This window comes from Furipterus horrens, unplaced genomic scaffold (genome assembly GCF_987537825.1).
Source record: "Furipterus horrens unplaced genomic scaffold, mFurHor1.1.pri manual_scaffold_1, whole genome shotgun sequence".
Classification (NCBI taxonomy): Eukaryota; Metazoa; Chordata; class Mammalia; order Chiroptera; family Furipteridae; genus Furipterus; species Furipterus horrens.
The window spans coordinates 178,159,465-178,181,062 of NW_028327171.1; positions in this window are offsets into that span (position 1 = coordinate 178,159,465).

Sequence of the window (21,598 nt, forward strand, 5' to 3'; positions counted from 1 at the left end):
ATTTCTGACCCTGGCTGGTTTGGCTCAGTGGATTGAGCGTCGGCCTGCGAGCTAAGTGTTGCTGGTTCGATCTTCCAGTCAGTGCACATCAGAGAAGGAAAACTCTGACTCCAAAAAACCTCCGCTGCCTTGCGGCATACCTCTTCAGGGGAAAGGCTAAGGGAGTAAACCCCGACAGAAAATCCGGAGCCGGAGTCCCTAAGGCGGATTGACATTGTAGTCAACACCGGCAACTCCTGCGGCGCACCTGAAGCCAAGCCGTATTGACTCCGTCTTTCCCTGGACCCTTCAGCTGCGAAGAGAGGGGGGGTCTGCTGCATGGACAACAGCAGACCCTCCATATCACCCTGCCCAGGCTCTGTAGCTTCAGCTTCACTGGAGAGGACACTCCAGCGTCATCGCAAGATGTCGATTCAACACGGGAGGAGACAGATACCGTGTCACTCCCGAGTCGGACTGCACAGCCATTCTCGGCGGTGCAGATAGACTCTTAAGAAGCTACACCATCGTCTCTCGAGACGGACGGCTGCCGACGGAATATTATAAATTTAGTGGCACTGACCTTAAGCAGTATAAAGATTTTTTCTTAGATTATAATATCCAAACACATTATGCATATTATTTCAAGAGAAAAAAACATTACTTTTTTTATAAAACAGAACATTATGTGATTGCTACAAAAATGCAATTCATCACCTCAGCCATTGTAGAGAACTAGTGTTCCCTGGAACACAGTTTGGGAAGTTTACGCTGAGTTCACAGATGTCCTTCAACACAGGATCAAAAAGTAACCATGAGATACTCATATTTATGAAAAACTCTCAATATGGTGAAAGTTTTATAAGTATCCAGAATTTTGACTACTTACTAAACTCTTCAAACTTCTTAGGTCCACAAAAATTTTCTAGAAACCTAACCTCTTACATACTAGCTTTATTATTAGATTTCTGGTGATTCCTGCTTCCCTTCAGGCTAGAAATGTGCTTAGAACAATCTTCTAATGATTTCACTTCTTTCTTGGAACCCAGGAAATGCAGACATATATAAAATATAAGGAACTTGAAAGTTGAAAAAAGTTAATAAGTTTTGTGAAACTTCACATTACAGGAGAAATTCCAGGAGCATAACTATCAATAGGAAACAAATTCCTCAATTTTAAATTGTCATTTCTAGGGACTATTAAAATCAGAGCAAACAAAAGTCAGCATTTTATTGTCAGTGTATTCATAGTCTATGAATGTTTTGAATTGTTCTCTTGTTTTACTAATTTAGCTGAGGAGAAACATACTAAACAATTCACATTTAATCTTTAATTTATAATTTATCAGTACATGTAAAATTGAGCTTATTGCATTTGTAAACAGAAGCTCTGATTGAGTGTGATAAGAATACTAATTGAGGAACAGATGATTTGTGCATTGAGTTGCCCTTATAAAATCAGCAGTCTAGCTTGCTTTGAGTTAACAAACATTCTGTACTGTGTTCAATCCAAAATAGCTTAAATAGCAGGGTAAAAAATACAGAATCAAAATATAGGTCAAAAAAATTTAAACCAGCTTCACACATATAACGTGATAATGAAAACCGAAGCTAATAATGTGTTCACTAATTAACTTTAAAGTTAACATATAGATTGGCATACAACAGGTTCAACAATGTTTTTTATATGCGTTTATGGTTGTTTTATTATTTCTAAATTTTAAACGGATTCCTTTGATATATGTTAGAAAGATCTAGAGGAACTATCATTGTAACATAATGGGAATGCATTATCTCAAAATCATCTTTCATTTTAATAAAAGGAGTTTAAACTATATACACAAATGTAATACCACACAAACTTAAGCAGTTCTCTGATTTTTTTTTTTTAGATTATTCATAAGAAAAGTGGATGGACAAGAATAAAAAATGTTTACTGTTCTTAGCTTTAAGCCTTATAGAATAATCAAATTTTTATGCTGTTATTTTTATTATGATATATCCATTTATGATAGGATAAAGGAGAAGGAAAAAAGAATAGATACAACTTTTATTTTTGATTTGTACTGTGATAACATGCTCACAATATCTAGGTTTGATTGATGTTTAAAATTGACTGTTCTCTTGCGAGACACACTCAAGGGTTCCCTGCAGGACCCACACTGACAGTCTTTCAGCAACATTTACTTTGATCTTAATAACTCTCTATTAGATAGGGTGTTTATTTTTTATTATTTCCCAACTATATAATGTTCAAAATTCAGCTTCAGTTTCATTTGGTCTCATTCCCTGGCCAGATGGACAGAACAACAAAACAGTCAATATTGGCTTTCTCTCCAATGCACGGTTTACAACATCACTTTTAGGACTACCGGGGTAGCAGAATTGAAAGGCTAATATGGTTGTTTTTTTTTTTTTTAAGAAAACAGAGAAAATAAACACAATCACCTTACAATTTTGTTCTGAGTCATTTTTCCAAAACTGCAGCTGAATAAGAGAGGTCCTAATAAAACAGCAGGTGTTTACTTATTTTTCTTCATATTATTGAGTTGTATGAATTAGTACAATCTGATTACAAGTTTTCCAGCTAACATATATTAAAAATGTTTCTCATAGTCAGTGGCTTGCCTTTTAATTTTCTTATGAAATTTTAGAAGAGTAAAAGGTTTTAAGGACTTCCGGCCAAGATGGAGGTTTAGACTGACATTCTCTGTCTCCCTCCCCAACTAAGAAGGACTACAACTACCCCAAAACCAGAAATAACCAGAAGTTTCAGAAAATAAAACTACATGGAAATCCAACGTATGAAGTTATAAACAAGTGGTGCTCATTCAGATGGGTAGGAGGGATGAAACAGCAGTGTCAGGGACAGCGGCAGGACTGCAAGAAATGCCAGGGGAGCAGCCTCGGCTGCAGTCAAGACCTGTCAGCTCACGATTCTATCACCAGGGAAGGCAGACCCCCATTGCCTCAGACTGTGAGGTCCAGAGGGCGTGGGGACAGAGGAAGAGGCTCCTGATCTCTCAGTGGAGAGTAACGGCAGGAATCCATCTTGAACCCCCACCCCCACACAAAGTGCCACAGTGTGCATGGGGCTCTGCCCCTTATAGCGTAGGAGGTGTGACAGCCCCACCCAAGAAGAAAAAATAAATGAAAATGGTCAGAATGACAGGAATAATGACTGAAGAACCTATCATCCAACTAACCAAAAAACAAATAAAGGAATTAACCAATAAACAAATAGAAAACTTTTTGAGGCTCAGTTCAGAGCTATAGTCATAAGGCAGCTTACAGAATTAACAAAATATATTGAACACGACAGGGAAGGAATGAAGACTAGTGCTACCGAAATGAACGAAAACACATGAGACAAGTGGAGAGGAAATGAAAACCAGAGCTCAAATCAACAAATCGGAACATAGGGAAGGAACAAACGGTCAACCAGTGCAGAAAGAGGAAACAAAAAAGGAGGAATATGAGGAGAGGCTCAGAAACCTCTAGGACAGCTATAAGCGAACAAACATTAGAATTACAGGATTGTCAGAAGGTGAAGAAGAAGAACTAGAAATTGAAAAATTATGTGGAAAAAATAATGAAGCAGAACTTCCCAAACTTGGGGAAAGAAATAGACTTATAGGTCCAGGAAGCACAGAGAGTTCCAGAAAAACTGGACCCAGGGAGAACCACACCAAGACACATTATAATCAAAATGTCAAAAACTAAAGATAAAAAGAGAATCTTAAAAGCAGCAAGAGAGAAGAAAAGAATTATGTACAAAGGGGTTCCAATTAGACTATCAGCTGACTTCTCAAAAGGGACTCTGCAGGCAAGAAGGGACTGGCAAGAAATATTCAAAGTAATGAAAAGCAAAATCCTACAGCCACAGATACTCTATCCAGCGAAGTTGTCATTCAGAATAGAAGGGCAGAGAAAGTGCTTCCAGGACAAAGTAAAATTGAAGGAGTTCATTAGATCCAAACCACTATTATATGAGATGTTAAAGGGACTGATTTAGAAGAAGGAGGGTCAAAACTATGAACATTAAAATGAAAACTGTATCACAACCACCACCAACAGAATCTAGGGAATCGAAATAAAGGCAAACTAAGTAGGCAACAAGAGTGGAAAAAGAACTATAGGTATGGGGAACATATTGGGTGAGGTCAACAGAGAGGGGGAAGAGGGAAAAGGGAGGGAGATGAGGCAGAAATTAAGAAGCATAGTAGGAGGGAGTGGAGTAGATAAGATGTTGAGAAGAACTATATGCACAACCAATGGGCATGGACTAAAAGATGGGGACAACTGGAGGGGGGGTCACTGAGTGGAGGGGAGCAGAGGGAAGGGAAATTGGGACAACTGTAACAGCATAATAAAAAAAAGTTTTTAAGTCCCATTTATATTTCCTATAGTCTTTGTTTTTTTGGATTTTATTTAAATAAATAAAAATATGTATCATATTTATGAAATGCAAGATAGAATTTTTATATATAGTAATTCTCCTCTACTTTACCTATAGATTAAATGCAATCTCAGTCACATTTCTAGCAAATGGTTTGGATAAAATCAGCAAGATAATTAAACAAATAAAAAGGGAAAAATAGTAAGTCACTTTTAAGGGAGATATACAAAAGGTGACTGTGTTAAACATTTATAAAATACAATAGTGGTTTGGCAGAAAACACAATAGAACAATAGATCACAATAAAAAGTATATGAACAGACATAAATTCACACAGCGTCCTGAACTATCACAAAATTATCACTAAGATTCTGTGAAGATGTTTTGTTCAATTAATGGTGTTTGTTTAGTTGGATATTCGTATGCAAAAAAGTAATTAGCACTCACAGATACATTGAAAATAATCTTCTATGGACCATACCATTAAACAATAAAAATGTTATAATTTAAATAACAAAATGTCTCTATGTATTTAAGGACATCAATCATTTCTTAAATAAAACAAAAAAATGCTAACACTAAACATTATGAAGTAGGCACATTAAAGTATAAAAATTGTTCATCAAAGGAAAAAATTATGAAAGTGCCATCAAACCACAAACTTGAACTTGAATATATTTATGATATATATGTCAAATAAGAAATTCTTACCAGACTACATATATAAATCTTAAAAATCAGCAAAAAATATATAGCAGGAAAAATGGGATAAAATTTAAACAGGCATTTTTTTAAAAAAGCGAATTAGGAGTAAAAAAAATCATTAATTGACAAAACACAAATCAAAACTATGAGATACCATTGTCTACCCAGGAATAATACCCAAAATTAAAAAAAGAAAATAAACCAAATATAAGTGCGGTTGTGGAGTAACCAGTACTCACACACGGTGGATATGTAAGCTAGTCTCATCTCTCTTCTTAAAGACAGTTGTTAAATATATTTGAATAGCAAATATACAATAAAAGACAGGAGACAGATAACATTAAAAATATGTTCTTGCATATAGAATAATTTCAAAGAGTAGAGTGAATAGATATTACCTATTATATGATTTTTAAAAATACTATGAACACTACTTAGTCAACGTCAATAAATTTACTTCTTTTATAAACTTGCAAAGGCAGAAAATTAAATTTATTTATAATTGTTTTAATAATGAATTGTTGAAATTTGTCCAATAAAATATTTTGGTTTGGATTTTATATTTTATATCTGCTCATTTTATTAAATATTTACACATAAATGAATGAGAAAAAGAAAATCTTTTAAAAATCTGCTTTTGTGCTCTATATTTCTTTTTGCTGTTATACATTAGATTGTTTCAACCCAATGGGAAAAAATATCTAGCGTTCAGAACCACAAACAAAAAAAAACTTTTTCAAAAGGAAATTTATGTTTCCCATCAAATCAAACATTAAGCACTTATGTGGCATGCTACTGAATGCTTCTTTCATAACTGTTATACATTTTGCATGGATAGAAGCCAAGCCAATACCTTCAAACAGATCTGATCATTGAGCTTCACTTGCCCTGCACATTACCCATAGCTGCATTCAGGAAGCACAGATCTCTTTTGGAAACCTGTACAACTTTCCACATCAAATGGTGGAAAAAGAGTTTACAGATCAGGAGTGTGGGGGAAATCTGATAACATCTGATATAATGTTTCATTGTACTGCACTACAATGAGAAGTGAATAAACTCTGGCAAAGAGTTTTGCAAGTAATTGCTTTGCAGGCAATGGCTCGGTCCATGGTATCAAGAACCCTTTGCTTACCTTCCCTCATTTGCCTTTAGCTCATAGAGGTAGAGACACTGTCAGTGCTAGAGTGACTGCTACCACAGAAACAGCAGCTCCAAATTCAGGTAAAATCACTTTTAAAAGTAACTTGGCATTACAATCCTAGGTTCATACCCGCATATGGTTAATAAAACAGATATTCAAAATGTCATGTAGTCAACAGAAGAATTGATAAATTTTAGTATATTCGTATAAGATGATGCCGTGCAGTAATGAAAAAAGCACACTGTTGATAAGTGCATCAACGTGGATCACATGCATCAAGTTGGGTTAAAGAAGCCAAATATAAAAGAATAAACCTGTACCGTTACCTTTAAATAAAGGTCATAAACAGGTGGAATTAATCTCAAATTCCATTTTTTTATTTTAAAAACAATTTTGCCCTTGTCTAGTATTCTAGCATTTAACTATGTACTTGATACTGAACTGTTAAGTCAACTATATTGCACACATAAAACAAAAATGACCATCTGACCTGAAAATGTTTGCAATTAAGGAATGTTAACTTATTCTGCACCTCTCGCAGCATTAGGACCACTACACTGTTTTCTTTGTAGTTTCCCTTTGTAAAATATGTAAACAAACATTAAAATATTGACTCTACAATTTTCTAAAATGAATGAATAATACCATTAAATATTTTAACATGTATCAAATTAAAAATAGAAATATTAAGGAGTGTACAATTGAGCTAGGCGTAAAAATGTCTTTTATAATGTATTCATTGTCTAATAACAAAGATAACTCAATTCTCTTTCCAGAAATTTAAAAGACAGAATATTAAGAATTTTGAAAGTATCATTTTTGTTATTCCTAAAGATAAGATTCACCCTTAATTTCAAATTACAATTCTTAGGACATAATTAAAATAAAACATCTGTATTATGGCAAAAGAAGATAAAACCTCTATCAATTAATAATAAAATGAACTATTTAGAAATTTTAAAACAATCAAAGAGTTTTAGTTTATGATCTCAAAGTTCCTATTTCTTTAGGACAATCTTATGTACCTGTGTGCTACTTAGTTTTATTTTCATTTTATTGACTGATGAATATTTTTGGTCCTATGTACTCATTCTACTTTGTTCAGATTTTTCTCATCACCTCTGAAAGCTTTCAGTACATTTTACAAATTACCTAAGATATCTTTACCACTTATAACATAAAACAGTTTTTAAAAATACATGTAGTATTCCAAAAAGAAAATATATACTTTAACATTTAAATTGATTTTGGGGTTATATATACTCATCAGTAGTACCTTAAATCTTGACTGTAATTCATTCCAATAGATCTTTCTGAAGGATTTTCTAAAAAAACGAAACAAAAAAACCTCTCCAAGTCATTTAAAATTTCTTAGATTTGCTTTCTATTATTTCACTAGATAACTCTGATTTTTCATTGCTGATAGGTGATGGGAGGCAGAAGATGATATGATTTAACATCATTTTCATAATAAACCTTCTAAGAAAGCTATCAAGGCATGAAATTGTGATCAGATACTTCTAAAATCTTTCACAATCATGACACAAGAAGGCATATTATTTTGCAGAAACTGCCAAACACTATCATGCTTATATAGCATTAATTTTGCAAAATTATTTTTATTCTTTCAATAATAAATTATGAGGAGTTACAATTTGTTAGGTGTTATGTTTAACACTGAATATACAAAGCAGAATGAAATACTTCCTGATTTTTCAGGAGCTCTCAATCTAATGGAAAGTACAGATGTATTATTATAATGCAGCCTTGTAAATTTAATCTTATGTGATGTTAAGGACAGTGATGGGACATATAAAATCTATAAGAATATTAAAGTAAACTGACAAAGTAAGCATGTGATAACAGTTTCATAAAGATGGTCAAAAAATGTTAACATATTTTCATCTTTTTCACATTTTGTAAATTGTACTATATAAACAATAAATTTTATGAAGAATTTGTGTAGGTCATTTATTTAATCATACAATTTTTATAAGATTTGTAACATGCTTCATGGAATTTGATGGGGAATTTATTGTAAACATAATCTTTAAGTGTGTAATACATATTTTAAAGCTATGTTACACATTGGATACAAATGTAAAATTATTCATTACCCAAGGTATATTGATAGTTTTCTGATTATGAAATATTTCTATGTTAGATTTTTTAACTTACATTATGTTTTTATATTATGTTTTGGTTAGTTAGTGTTGATATGAGACATTTTGTTCATTTTTTCAATTGCCATCTTTCTTTATATTTAATGCATTTCTCTGTAATGTGGCCTGTAGGCATTTCTCCCCTAAATTCATTGTAAGAATATTAATCTTTTAGTTGTAATATTTAGTTAGTTTACCTTTTACATATTTACCAATGTTTGAATTGTTAGCTATATATAATTCTAATACTTTAATTTGAATGACATCTAGAATTGAACAGATTATGTAAAACCAACCTAGAATTGAAATGAAGAAATGATTGGTCTTAGTGAGTCTTAGTCTATCTCTGTTTCTTACTTTGAGTCTTCCCTGAAGCAAAGCCTGACTAGGGTTAGGGCCTGTAGCACTTCTGTTTAAGGAGGCGATTCCAGGAAACATCAGAAGGGGAGTGGCATTTTGTGATAAGTAAGAAAAAGATACAGAATATGATTTTACCCAAACCTACATAACCTTGTTAGTCTCTGAATTTTTTTCTTGACCCAATTATTAATTTATCTCTATATTTTCATCTTTATTTTATTTTTAAATATTTTATTTATTTATTTTAGAGAGCAGGGAAGGGAGGGAGAAAGAGAGGGAGAGAAACATCGATAGGTTGCCTCTCCTGTGCACCCCAATCAGGGACCAGACCTGCAACCCAGTCACATGCCCTGTCTGGGAATCAAACCAGCAACCTTTAGCTTTGCAACATGATGCCCAACCAATTGAGCCACACTGGTCAGGGCTCTCTATATTTTTATTTTTCTCTTGAATGTACTCTTTCATTTACACGCTTTGGATCCATATATCATATACCCTATGCACAGAAACTGACCCGGCAAGTTAGTTGCTGCCTCTAGAATATTGTCTTGGCTTGGTTGCATGAGGCATCCGTATATGAGGAGCTTCCATTCCTGTCCCAAGGACCACTTCTATCATCATTAGTGTCAATTAACTTTAATTAGGCTTTCTCTTAGTTCGTCAATATACCAGTCTAAGGTCTTATAGCAGTCTAACCACTTTAAAAGGAGTATCCCATTGGTAGGTGGGAAAGCACATGGAAAATAACTCTTCTCAAGATAGGTTTGTCACGGCTTCTCATTAACTTTATGCAAGGGACCAGCTCTCATATAATTAAGAAGCATCTGCTTATACGAGCTTGCAGCCACTTAGTTATTGGGGGTTTTATTCCATTTCTTATCCATGTAGAACCCAAAATTAGCAAGGTACCTGCCTGAGCATTGAGTCTACATATCCATGCCTAAGTAGACCAGGCTTCTGCTACCATATCTCTGTGAAATACTCAAGTCCTTTAACAAATATCCTTAAGATTAAGTCACTTGATGTTGGCCTCCAACTATAGAATTATCTATTATTATAGGACTTATGTACCTCAATCTGTGGGTGAATAGGACATATCTTCAGGTAACATAGACAAAAATGCAGGCTGTCTAGTAAAAGGAAAAGAGTTTGACAGTATTTCTCCTCCTCTTTTAAGGTTTCATTATTACCACTGCCTCTAGCAACTGCCAGAAAATAGAATTTTAATCTATTTGCATAACCCACAGTTCTGAATAGTCAAGAGTACTTATTAATATCAAGTTTTACTAAATAGTGTGAAAGATTTAAGCTACCACAATGCTTGGATAAATCAAAGAGAATTCTGGTATTTCAGAAGTTGTTCTCCGGGTCCTTCTCAGGCTGAACTTACCCCTCCAGACCAAAAAAAAGAGATGTCTAAATGGAGTTCAAGGGATCATCCCATTGAGCAAAAACAATTTAGTTATGAAAGATGTTCATGTATTCTCCAGAGACTTTTGTAGCCCTGACATTCTCCTGGAAGCCATATCTTATAGGCTTTGCATCCTGTTAGTCTTTAGCCAGGGATATTCATTAAGGGTATTTTAGGGATAAGTTATCTTCCTCTTAGCAAATATCTGTTACCTGTATCATCTCTCTTTTCTTTTTCTGGGATATCCTCCTGAAAAGAAGAGAGAAGAGACCTTCCAGATTGGCTCTTTTAACTGCTTTCTCCCATTCCTTTTTCTTTCTGGCCTTTGCTCCCTGACATTACACTTAGTTTCATCATGGGTCAAAATATGTTTTCTCCAAATTCCATTGGTGACTCTTATTCTTCATCTTCTCCCTTCTTTTTTTCTTGCTAAATGTGCCTTAGCCAATGGTTTGTGGACCCAGAAGACAATATTCATAACACCAGTATGAACTAACATGAAACAACAATTATCAAGTGAAACTCACACAAATTAGAATTCTTACTCAGTATCATGCATTCCTAATAATTTTAAAGATACAGGCAGTCAAAATGTATGGGTAAAGCAGTAGATGCCTGAGACATTCCAAATGGTTACTGAAGCTTGCTTCTTACAATGGAAACATTTGGATATATATGTATTTAATATGTCTTAGTAAAAGATAAAGTTTCTGCTGGTTCAGCAAATTATCTCACACAGCTAGGAGCACTTAAGTGATGAAACATCTCCATTTTATACATCAGAGTCCTATATAGCTTAGGTGAAACTCTCCTGAGGGTCATGCTTTATACTCCATAGCTTGTAGGTGCATTTCCCATAAGAAATCCTAAGCCAAGTGTTATGGACTACATGTTTTTACCCTCTCAAAATTCATATGTTAGAACCTTCCCATCCCAATCAGATGGTGTAAGAAGTGAGGTCTTTGGAAGGTAATTACATTTAAATGAGACCTTGAGGGTGAGTCCCCGTGATGCGATTAATGTCATTATAAGAAAAAGAGTCTAACTTGCTCTCTCTTTACCCTGTGAGGATACAGTAAGAAGGAAGCAATCTGTAAAACAGGAAGAGAGTCCTCACCAAAAACCTAATGGTGTTGTCACCCAGGTTTTGTTTAGAACCTCAAGAACTGTGAGAAATAAATATTCATTGTGTAAACAATTCAGTCTATTGTTATTCATTATAGCAGTCCAAACTAATTCACTAAGAATAGTCTGCTCAAAGCATTTTATTGATAAAAGTTCTTCTGCTAGTAAATAACATTAGTCTATTAGTCTAGCACTCAAATTACCAAGTTTTTAATAAAATTGGACCAATTACCTGCATGCTTTTCTTGTGAGAATTTTCCTCAGTACATAGCTTATTATAAAAGTATCAATTAAATTTCTTTTGAATTTAAATTATTGTCAGTAGATAGAACTTAACCTTATGTGCCTTTTGATATTCTCCCTGCCAACTCACAAAGTTTGGAAGTGAAGAATACATACTCTCATTGTTTTCTTATGAAATATAGCATAGTACTGTTCATCATATAATCACATGACTTTCCTGCTGATAACAAAAGTGGATACAGCCCATCCTAAAATTTTTAGTCTAAACACAAAATCAACACCCTAGATACTTGTGCCGTCACTTACAGACAAGTACAAACTGGATAAAATTTTGAGTTCTCAAATATATACATTCCCAAGTGATGTTGAAGGAGGTGATACTCAGCTTTCCTGTTTTAGTTCTCATGCTATAAACCTGCCCTTTGCAAGATCTATCTAGTGCCACGTTTCATGCATTTTTGCGCTTTTCTCATTTTTTGTGGTGATTTTACTATTTAAAATGTCCCCGAGAGTACTGTTGATATGCACAAGAAAACTGTGATGACCCTTTTGGAGAAAAACATGATTTAGACAACCTTCATTCAGGCACGAGGCTCTATATTTAATGTTAATGAATCAACAATATGGTATATCCAGTAAAAGGAAGAAGAAATTTGCCAATCCATACATGAAGCCACTCCAGAAAGTTTTAAAAGTAATACCTATAAGCTTGTGATAAAGCTATGGAAATTTTGGAAAAATGGCTAAATTTTTGGATTCAGGAAATTACAACCACAACAACCAATTAAAAAATTCATTGCAGTGAGGCTGAAAGCCAGAAGTATTTCCAATCTATGATTTTCTGATTTAATAGAACTGAGATGGAAATGAGAATCTTTATATTTAGCTAGCAGAATAGATAATTCAGATGCAGACAGTCTGTTCTCCAAAAACAGTTGAAAACAACACAAATTAGATTATTTTCAATTTAAGAATTTTTTTTTGTTATAAATCATACTTGTTAAAACTATTAGTTTAGGCATCATGAAACACCAGTATTTCAAAAATATCACTGAGATCCCAATCTAGTTGGTTACAGAAAGACATTAATTTTCCCTTCCTAAATCCCATAGCTTTTTATATAAAAAGAAAGAAGTGTGGATGGAAATAAAATGATTGTTCCTATTATGTTTGAAATAGTCCTGAAGAAGTTTGCTAATTATTTAGCTATCTCTTACTCTAAGTCGGTATGCTTTTCTCGTGGTAGCTACCTAACTAAAGGCTGGTTTTCAAGGCTGTATTATTTTCTTTCTATCAAAAAAAAAGGATAAACTGGTAAGTTTTATATATTTTAATTATTTTTATACTTTTAAAAATGCTTTTAATAAAAATTAATGATGTTCTTATCTGGGTGGTGTTTAAATGTAGCTAAAGTTCTGATTATAGTTGTGAATTTTATGAGATTAAAGTGGTTTTATAAATTAACATAGTTTTATAGAATGCTAATGTTAAGATAATGTTTAAAGTGCTGCAGCTGACTGAACAATTTTTAAAATGTTTTTGTTGCTAATCATACTTTTATGGATGATGTAATTTTATTTTATTAATGTTAACACCAATTGGAACATAGATATTATTGTATATCTTTTCGTCTAACATAAGCACTTACTGGGCACTAAGATTTTATTTTATAGTACTTACATATCTTGTAATTCCAGTGATAAAACAAAATTGTGACTGCTTTGTTTATATATATATATATATATATATATATATATATATATATATATATGTGTGTGTGTGTGTGTGTGTGTGTGTGTGTGTGTATGTGTGTATATATATGTATATATATATATCCACTTTGATTTATTATCTAGGGAGAGAGTAATTCAGTATTTTCCTTTATCATGTGTTTTGAATACAACAAGCTTATATTTGCTGATTACATTTCTGCAAGGGTGTTCCACCATCTGTACTTTATAGTTGCTGAAATGTTAAACCCAGAGGGGAATAAACAACAGTAATCATTAACATGAAACAACAATAAAGAATCTAAATTTGCAAGCTCAGAATTTGCTATACAAGTTATGATTAATGAAGGTAAAGATATACTGAAAGCTGATTATGTGTTTCATTTTATGTGATGCCTACAGGGCTACAGCTTAAGAGAAACAGTATTGGAATCCCTCAAATCTCAGTACAAATTCAATTTGTTTTCCCACTTGCATTGATTTTTGGATAATACTTAGCAAACTGAATCAGCAATAATAACTCTTGCACTACAGTAAGTTTTAAGCAATTTGAATATATTTATCTCTCAGTTTCCAAAGTTAGCATTGTTTCATTTAGTTAAACTGACACCTTTATTCTTAGATTAATAATTCTCCTGAGAGCAAATAAAAATGTAACCCTAGGCAATTCTTGAGTCTTTTTATAAATTCTAATACAATTACTAAGATTTATTTTTTTACAAGCTCTATTGTATTTTCAATATTTCCTCTGGTCTGATTTATTCAGAAATGTTGTCTTACATAAACACCTGGTTCTGTCTTCTCAACTGCTAATCCAAAATTTACTATCAAGAAAAATATTATAAGTAGGCTTATTTAAAATTATATGAATCTAAAAACATCTAACAACAGAATCATGACCTTATTGAAATTTTTACTGTTCATTTTATTTCACCTAACCTAACTTTTGCTTATATTCAATATTCATGTTAAGTTTTATTTGTTTTCATTCTTCTTCTATAGATAGATGCTGTTGTAAAATTCACATTTATCTTTGATCCTAATTATTTATGCTTATAAACTAACAAAAGCCTTTATTCTATCCTGCAATTTTTTCCTTTAATAGTTTCATCTAATGGTTTACAGGACCAACATTCTTAAACTTATACTTAATTTGTAAAATATTTAAAATTGGGGAATTTGGATGAAAAATATGTGGACTTCCTTGTATGATACTTGACAGTTTTTTATTTTAATATGATGTTATATCAAAAAAACAATGAGAAGGAAACAAGTTTCAGGAGTCCAGCAATTTCAAGCAATTAAAATAGAGGAGAAATCACTGCAGTTGATGTCAGAGAACTGGGAAGGAAGGCACTGGATATGATGACTGTATGAACTCAGAGGGCACACAAGAAGATGAAACATGTTTAATAGAAATGAAGAGAGCAAGCCAAGTATTATTCCCTTACTGAATGTGGGGAGATGACTGTAGGTAGATAAAATAAAAAGTATTTAAAATTATTTTTTAAAAGTTACACATTGTTAAAATATGGAGATTTATGATTTCAAAATGAACAAGCGTATCATATTTCCACTTCTTCCCAACTGAGAGTCAAATTTCAATTAAGCTAAGCACGAAAACATTCAGTAAAATAAGAATGTGTTGGATTCATTTTTTTTCTTTTGGAAACTCTTCAGAAGTATATTTCTAATTGCTTTTCACACAATACAGGACAGTATCATAATATCAATTTACTTAATAATAAGTAACATATATGTAGAATAATAGAATACAATTAACATGCTTAGCATAAGTATTACTCATAATTTTTTTCCAATTATAATCGTATTTAAGTTGATAATGGAAAATTTAATTCCTAATGTGGGTTGAGGTTTAAAATATTTGAAAAATCAACTGCTCCAAAATAGCTTTCTATTGTGCCACAGGATTTAACGGAACGAATTTGAAGGGGAGAGGCATTATTTAGGAGAATGGATTAGTGAAAAAGAAGGGGGAAATAGTATACGGATGATAGTTCAAGACAGGGCAGATCCTTCAATGACCTGTTTTTAAGTGCAGTATATAAAAAAGATAAATGTTGAAGTTGGCTAACGTTAAGGTTCTATATAAAAGTTTTCTACAAAGTTTATTTAGTGCCAGTTTAAGTGAATTAAGCCAAGATCTGACATCTTCTTATGTAGGTATGACCACTAATTTTGCTACTGTGAGAATATTTCCAGGAAATTCAACTACGCATACGGTGACAGGCTCAGTAAATCACAAATGTAAATCTATTGCATTATTCTATTCCCCGAGTTTTCTGTTTCCGTACTGTCATACTCAGCCCACTGGCTAAGGAGCATGATTAATATAATGACTCAAAGGACATTTAAGGGTCTGAATGACCTTGTAGTTATAGTACTTATGTAAAAGTTTCTTAAAATCATCAGGGATGCTTAAATTATATTTTTAAAGCTCCCAAAATGAATGATTTGGATTTTTATTTGCAGTTTTAACAGACTATATTTCTACTGGGAAAGACTGAATATATATAAAATGGCAGAATGTAAAGAGGATAATCAAAATACAGTTAATATTTTAACACTGGTGTTTTTGTAATCATGAAAGAACTAATCCAGTATTCGGTGGTTATTTTGTCAGTGACATAAAAAATATTCGTTAGGAATTTTGGAGCAAGTTATTTAAGGTTCCTATATATATATTTGACATCATTTAGAGTTATGTTTGTTTCAAACTGGTTTATATACTTATGGGAATTAAGTCATCATCATATATTAAAGGACCCAGTTAAACCACACAATATATTTTAAATGAGAATTTATATTAAAAGAATATATGAATTTGAAGAATAATGATCATTTTAAACTCTGATGTTTCAAACTTTTACAAAAAGGAAAACTAGATCACTATTCTGTCACAAAACATTATTTACCCATTTTTAATTTTAAATATCCTTCAATACTGTAAAATACAATGCACCAATCTTAAATTTACTTTGCTTAACTCTTACATATTACCTATCAAGATGTAAAATATTCCCGGCATCTCAGAAGGTTTTCCTGTACCACCCCTGGTGACTCTTCTCCCCTGCCCAAAGACATCATTATTTGTATATCCATCACCATAGATTAATTTTACTTAGTTCTAAACTTCAACTAAATGGAATTATATAACATGTGTTATTTTCTATCTAAATCTTTCATTCATCCATATTCTGATATTTATCATACTTGCTTCATGTAACAACAAACCATTCTCCATTCAGTGGTGTATACTATACTATTGTTTGAAGATTCTACATTTACTTGTGCATTCTACTTAAGGGACGTTTAGGTTGTTCCCATATTTGGTATCCATGAATACCCTTAAATAAATATTCTTGTGCATGTTCTTGGATAGACATATGCATTCATTGTACATGGCTAAATGCATTAAACTAGAATTTCTGAGTCATGACTTATTTTCTTGTTTGCTGTTTCTTAATCAGAGAGATAGCAGTCTTTCATAATAGTCCATAAATGGAGTAGGGAAGTGTGCACAAGTATAAAAACTGTAGGACCCAAAGAAGCCTACATGGTCTTCTGCTTCTTTTTTAAAGTAGGAGATGCAAGATGCAATAATTTGTACTTCATTTTGCTAGAACATCCTGACAAGTCCATTACAATTGGGTAGGAAATATTTTACTGATGGGTGAAATCCTAGACTTAATTGGATTGATCTCCCATCTTCTGAAGCTAACATGTTTTACCAAGGCTTTTAGTGCGCTAGCCACTTCTTGCTCATTAATCAGATAAGCAACATGCTCTAAATATAGTGGACAAGTGCAATGTTCTGCTGAATATCTAGCCAATCGAGATCTACTTATATTGTGACAGAAAACAAAAGCGTTCATACAATATAACCCTCAGGCAAAACTGCTGTATACTGTTTTCCGTCCCCTGTGATGAAACTGCTTCTGGTCCTCCTTGTTGTCAGTAATGAAAAGTAATGTGTCTGCCAGTTCAGTTGCTACATATCTAAAGTAATGTCCATAGCTCTGACAAAGACATGTATCTGGCACAACAGCTATAATGACTGTAACAACTTGAATTTAGGATAGTGCAATTCTCTCATTCAGGATTAATATCACTTTTTTAAGAACTAGACTGTTAAAATAAACAGAGACATGTTATGATTAAATGCCCTTTCATCCTTTTAATTCTTATGGGTGACATAATTTTTGCATTCACCCTAATATGTAATATTACTTTTGTTTTACATTTCTTACAGGATGGAAGAACTCTGGAAAGACTTCCACTTATCATTCCTATAATCCCACAGGCCTATGAACTAATTAATGTATGAGTTCTGACCATTTCTAGGTGTGTTTAGTCTAGTTATAATTTGGAGACTGCATAAATCAAGATTGGGTGTGGGCATAGTTGACCCATTTTGAGCCAGACTGTGGCAGGGACACTATGTCACCTGGGCTCAAACATAAGGACTATAATCACATCTCAGACCTGTGTCCAACAGTCCTGAAAATCTCTGTATATCCCTCTTTCTTACTGTATTATTGCTTTTAAAAATGCCACAATGTCTTCTGGACCTTTCTGCTGTCCTTAGTCTGCTCATGAGGTTTCCAGCCTTACGCTGTATCTCTACTCTAGGATGCTTGATCTTTAAACGTTAGATTTTTTCTTCCATTATGTATCATAGCATTATATATATATAATCAGCAATGTATAAGAATTCAAACTACTTATAATACTTCTCAGACTCTTCATTTTAACCATTATTTTAGAGTTATAATGATATCAAATTTTAGTTCTACTTTTTTTCTGCTTAAAAATTTAGCATGTTAAAAAATTTTTTTAACCATTTAGATACCCATTTATGAGAAGCAACTAATCTTGTATGGGATTATATGCCTTTTTATTACTAATTTTTTGGAACTTTAAATTCTAAATGTGAATCCTTTGTCCTTTGAGTAGAATTTCTTAATTTTAATGTATCCCATTATATCTTTTATTTGTCTTATAATTTTTACTTGTTTCTAATGACAGTATTAGTGTTTATCTCAAATCATGAAGCTCTATCTCCCCTTTATCCTCAAATCCTTTATTGTTTCATCTTCACATTTGGGTCAATTGTATAATTTCATCGTGTTCCAGCTCCAATTGCTTCTTTCAAAGAGGTAATATTCTCATTGGTGTCCCTCTTAATTAAATTGTAACATGACTCTGGCTACTCCAATTTTTAACAGTGTTATGATATGCTTAGTGTGTTTGTTTTTATATTTATCTCTCAGAATTTGTGAGGATCCCAAATCTTTGTAATGAATATGATATATTTTTCTCAGTTTGAGTGTAGTGTCAGCACTATTCTCTTCAAATATTGCCTCTGAAACTCACAGATTTTTAAGAATATTGTGTGCAGTTTTTCTATTTTTTTCCCCAGGATATAAATTTTATGAAAAAAAAATCTTCTCTATAAAACTGTTTTGGAATTATTATTTTTCTTATTTTATTACAGTTGCTCTCCCTTGCCCCACCCACCACCCCTCCCACAGTCAATCCCCACCCCGTTGTCCATGTCCATGGGTCATTTATACTAGTTCTTTTACTAAACCCTTCCTGTTCTTTTCCCCCTCAACCCCACGCCCCTTTCCCCTCTGGTCACTGTCAGTCTGTTCCTTGTTTCCATCCCTCTAGTTCTATCTTTCTTGGTTTTGTTTGTTTGTTTGTTTGTTTGTTTTGTTTTGTTCATTAGATTCCTGTATTAGGTGAGATCATATGGTATTTGTCTTTCACCACCTGGCTTATTTCACTAAGCATAATACTCTAGCAGTGGAATCACTGCATCATAAGGCAGTTCCATTTTTAGTTTTTTGAGGAAATTCCATACTGTTTTCCACAGTGAATGCACCAGTTTTCATTCCCACAAACAGTTCACTGATTTGTTAATGATTTGTTAATGATGGCCGTTCTGACAGGTGTGTGGTGGTATCTCATTGTGGTTTTAATTTGCATCTCTCTGATGGCTAGTGATGGAAATATTCTTTTTTATAACTCTTTTTTTCTTCTGAATATCTTGACAAAATAACTCATCACAGGTACTAGGTTAATGTATGGTTGAATTGTGACCATATTCAACAGTAGAATGGCATTTTCAGAATTACATTTTGAAAAGAATACTTTAGCTGTAATATTAAGGGGAAAAATGAGAGTTTGTTAATTACTGAAATCTGGGAAAATACTTACAATGTTTCCCACTAGTCAGGTAAATAATAATAGAGCTCTAAATTTATGGGGAAAAGAGAGGAGGGATCAGATAAGGAAAATATATGATAAATTTAAACACTGACCTAAATTTAATATAATCCCTTATTCTTTGTGATGACAATATAATATCTTTATTTTGTACTATGATTGAAATTTTTAGGATGAATTTTTATTTTCAAAATTGTTCTCAGTAAAAACCTTGCTATAAGAATACAGAATAGAAACTTATTCTTATAAACACAAATGCTTTTTGCAGCAGCACAAACATGCTGGTTCGCCTGTGCTATCGCTTTCCACACTTAAATAGCATTACTATGCTAGTACAGGAATATTGCTCATTACTCTTTAGTGTAATCACTGGGTAGTGTTAAAATTGGTGGCATTTCTGTCATAACATTGCAAAGCATAACCAAAAATAAGTAAATAAACAAAAATGAATTAATAACACATTCCCCAGGCACTAAAGATTAAGCTGAAAGAGGAAAGAGTGTTTTCAGTCTATCATGAGGAAACACAGCAGGGTTCTTCACAGGAAATACTGCAAAGCATATTTCAACTGAAGCAATGAACTTTAATAAGAATTCATTTTTACACATGAATGTATTCTTTGTGATAATCTCCAGTCTATTTATTCAACATCTGGATCTCAGGATTAGAGTAAAGGTGACAAGACCATAGAGCATTATGTTCTTACCAAGTAAAAAAAAAATCTTGTTAACCATCTATGTTTCTTGGACTTTTAGTTTAAAATTCTGATATATCTTACTGCTTATTTTGTTTTATTTTATTTTATGGGTTAGACTCACAGTGTAATATATATATTTTTATATATTAGGGATATATATATATATATATATATTAAGATATATATACATAAAATTAGGGATTGAGTCCAAGGCCAGGGTGGGTATTTAGAGAATAATTTTGATGAGGTATAGGCAAATCAAAGGAATAACGTATGCAAAGCACGAATATGTTGAATATCATCCTAATGCACAGCAGTGTACATGTAGAAGTTAATCTCTGTGCCATAGTACTTTCTGTACCATTTAATGTTGCCTGAGTTTATCTAGCTGCACAGTTCTCATATTACAGCAACAATCATGACTGACTAATGGACTATGTTATCATTTTAATTATTGTCTAGCCATTTAGATATTCAACTTGTTGGAAAGGAAATGGTAAGTACTACAATTGGCAACTCCCTTGATTCACACTTTATTCAGGACAGTACCTCGTGGATTTACTAATTTGCTATTTTACACACAAGAAGGATCTAAATATTTTCTTAGTGAATTTGTTGTGATATATGATAACACATTGCCCTGGCTGGTTTAGCTCAGTGGATTGAGCGTCGGCCTGCGAGCTAAGTGTCGCTGGTTCAATCTTCCAGTCAGGGTACATCAGAGAAGGAAAACTCTGACTCCAAAAAACCTCCGCTGCCTTGCGGCATACCTCTTCAGGGGAAAGGCTAAGGGAGTAAACCCCGACAGAAAATCCGGAGCCGGAGTCCCTAAGGCGGTTTGACGTTGTAGTCAACACCGGCAACTCCTGCGGCGCACCTGAACCCAAGCTGTATCGACTCCGTCTTTCCCTTGGACCCTTCAGCTGCGAAGAGAGGGGGGGTCTGCTGCATGGGCAACAGCAGACCCTCCATATTACCCTGCCCAGGCTCTGTAGCTTCAGCGTCATCGCAAGATGTCGATTCAACACGGGAGGAGACAGATACCATGTCACTCCCGAGTCGGACTGCACAGCCATTCTTGGCGGTGCAGATAGACTCTGAAGAAGCTACACCATCGTCTCTCGAGACGGACGGCTGCCGACGATGATGATAACACATAAATGTTTATTCTGTGAGTTTTTAAATGATGGATCTTATAAATCTTTCTCTACTTGATAATTTATTTGCATTTGATATTATTATTAAAACATGATAATACTAATATGTTCCAGAAACCGTACTTAATGTTTACTATGTGTAAGTTAACATAAAACATAGTTCATGCTTTAAAAGAAATGCCTTAATGGGAAAAGTAGTTATAATTTAAATAAATATTGTATGGATGTTTT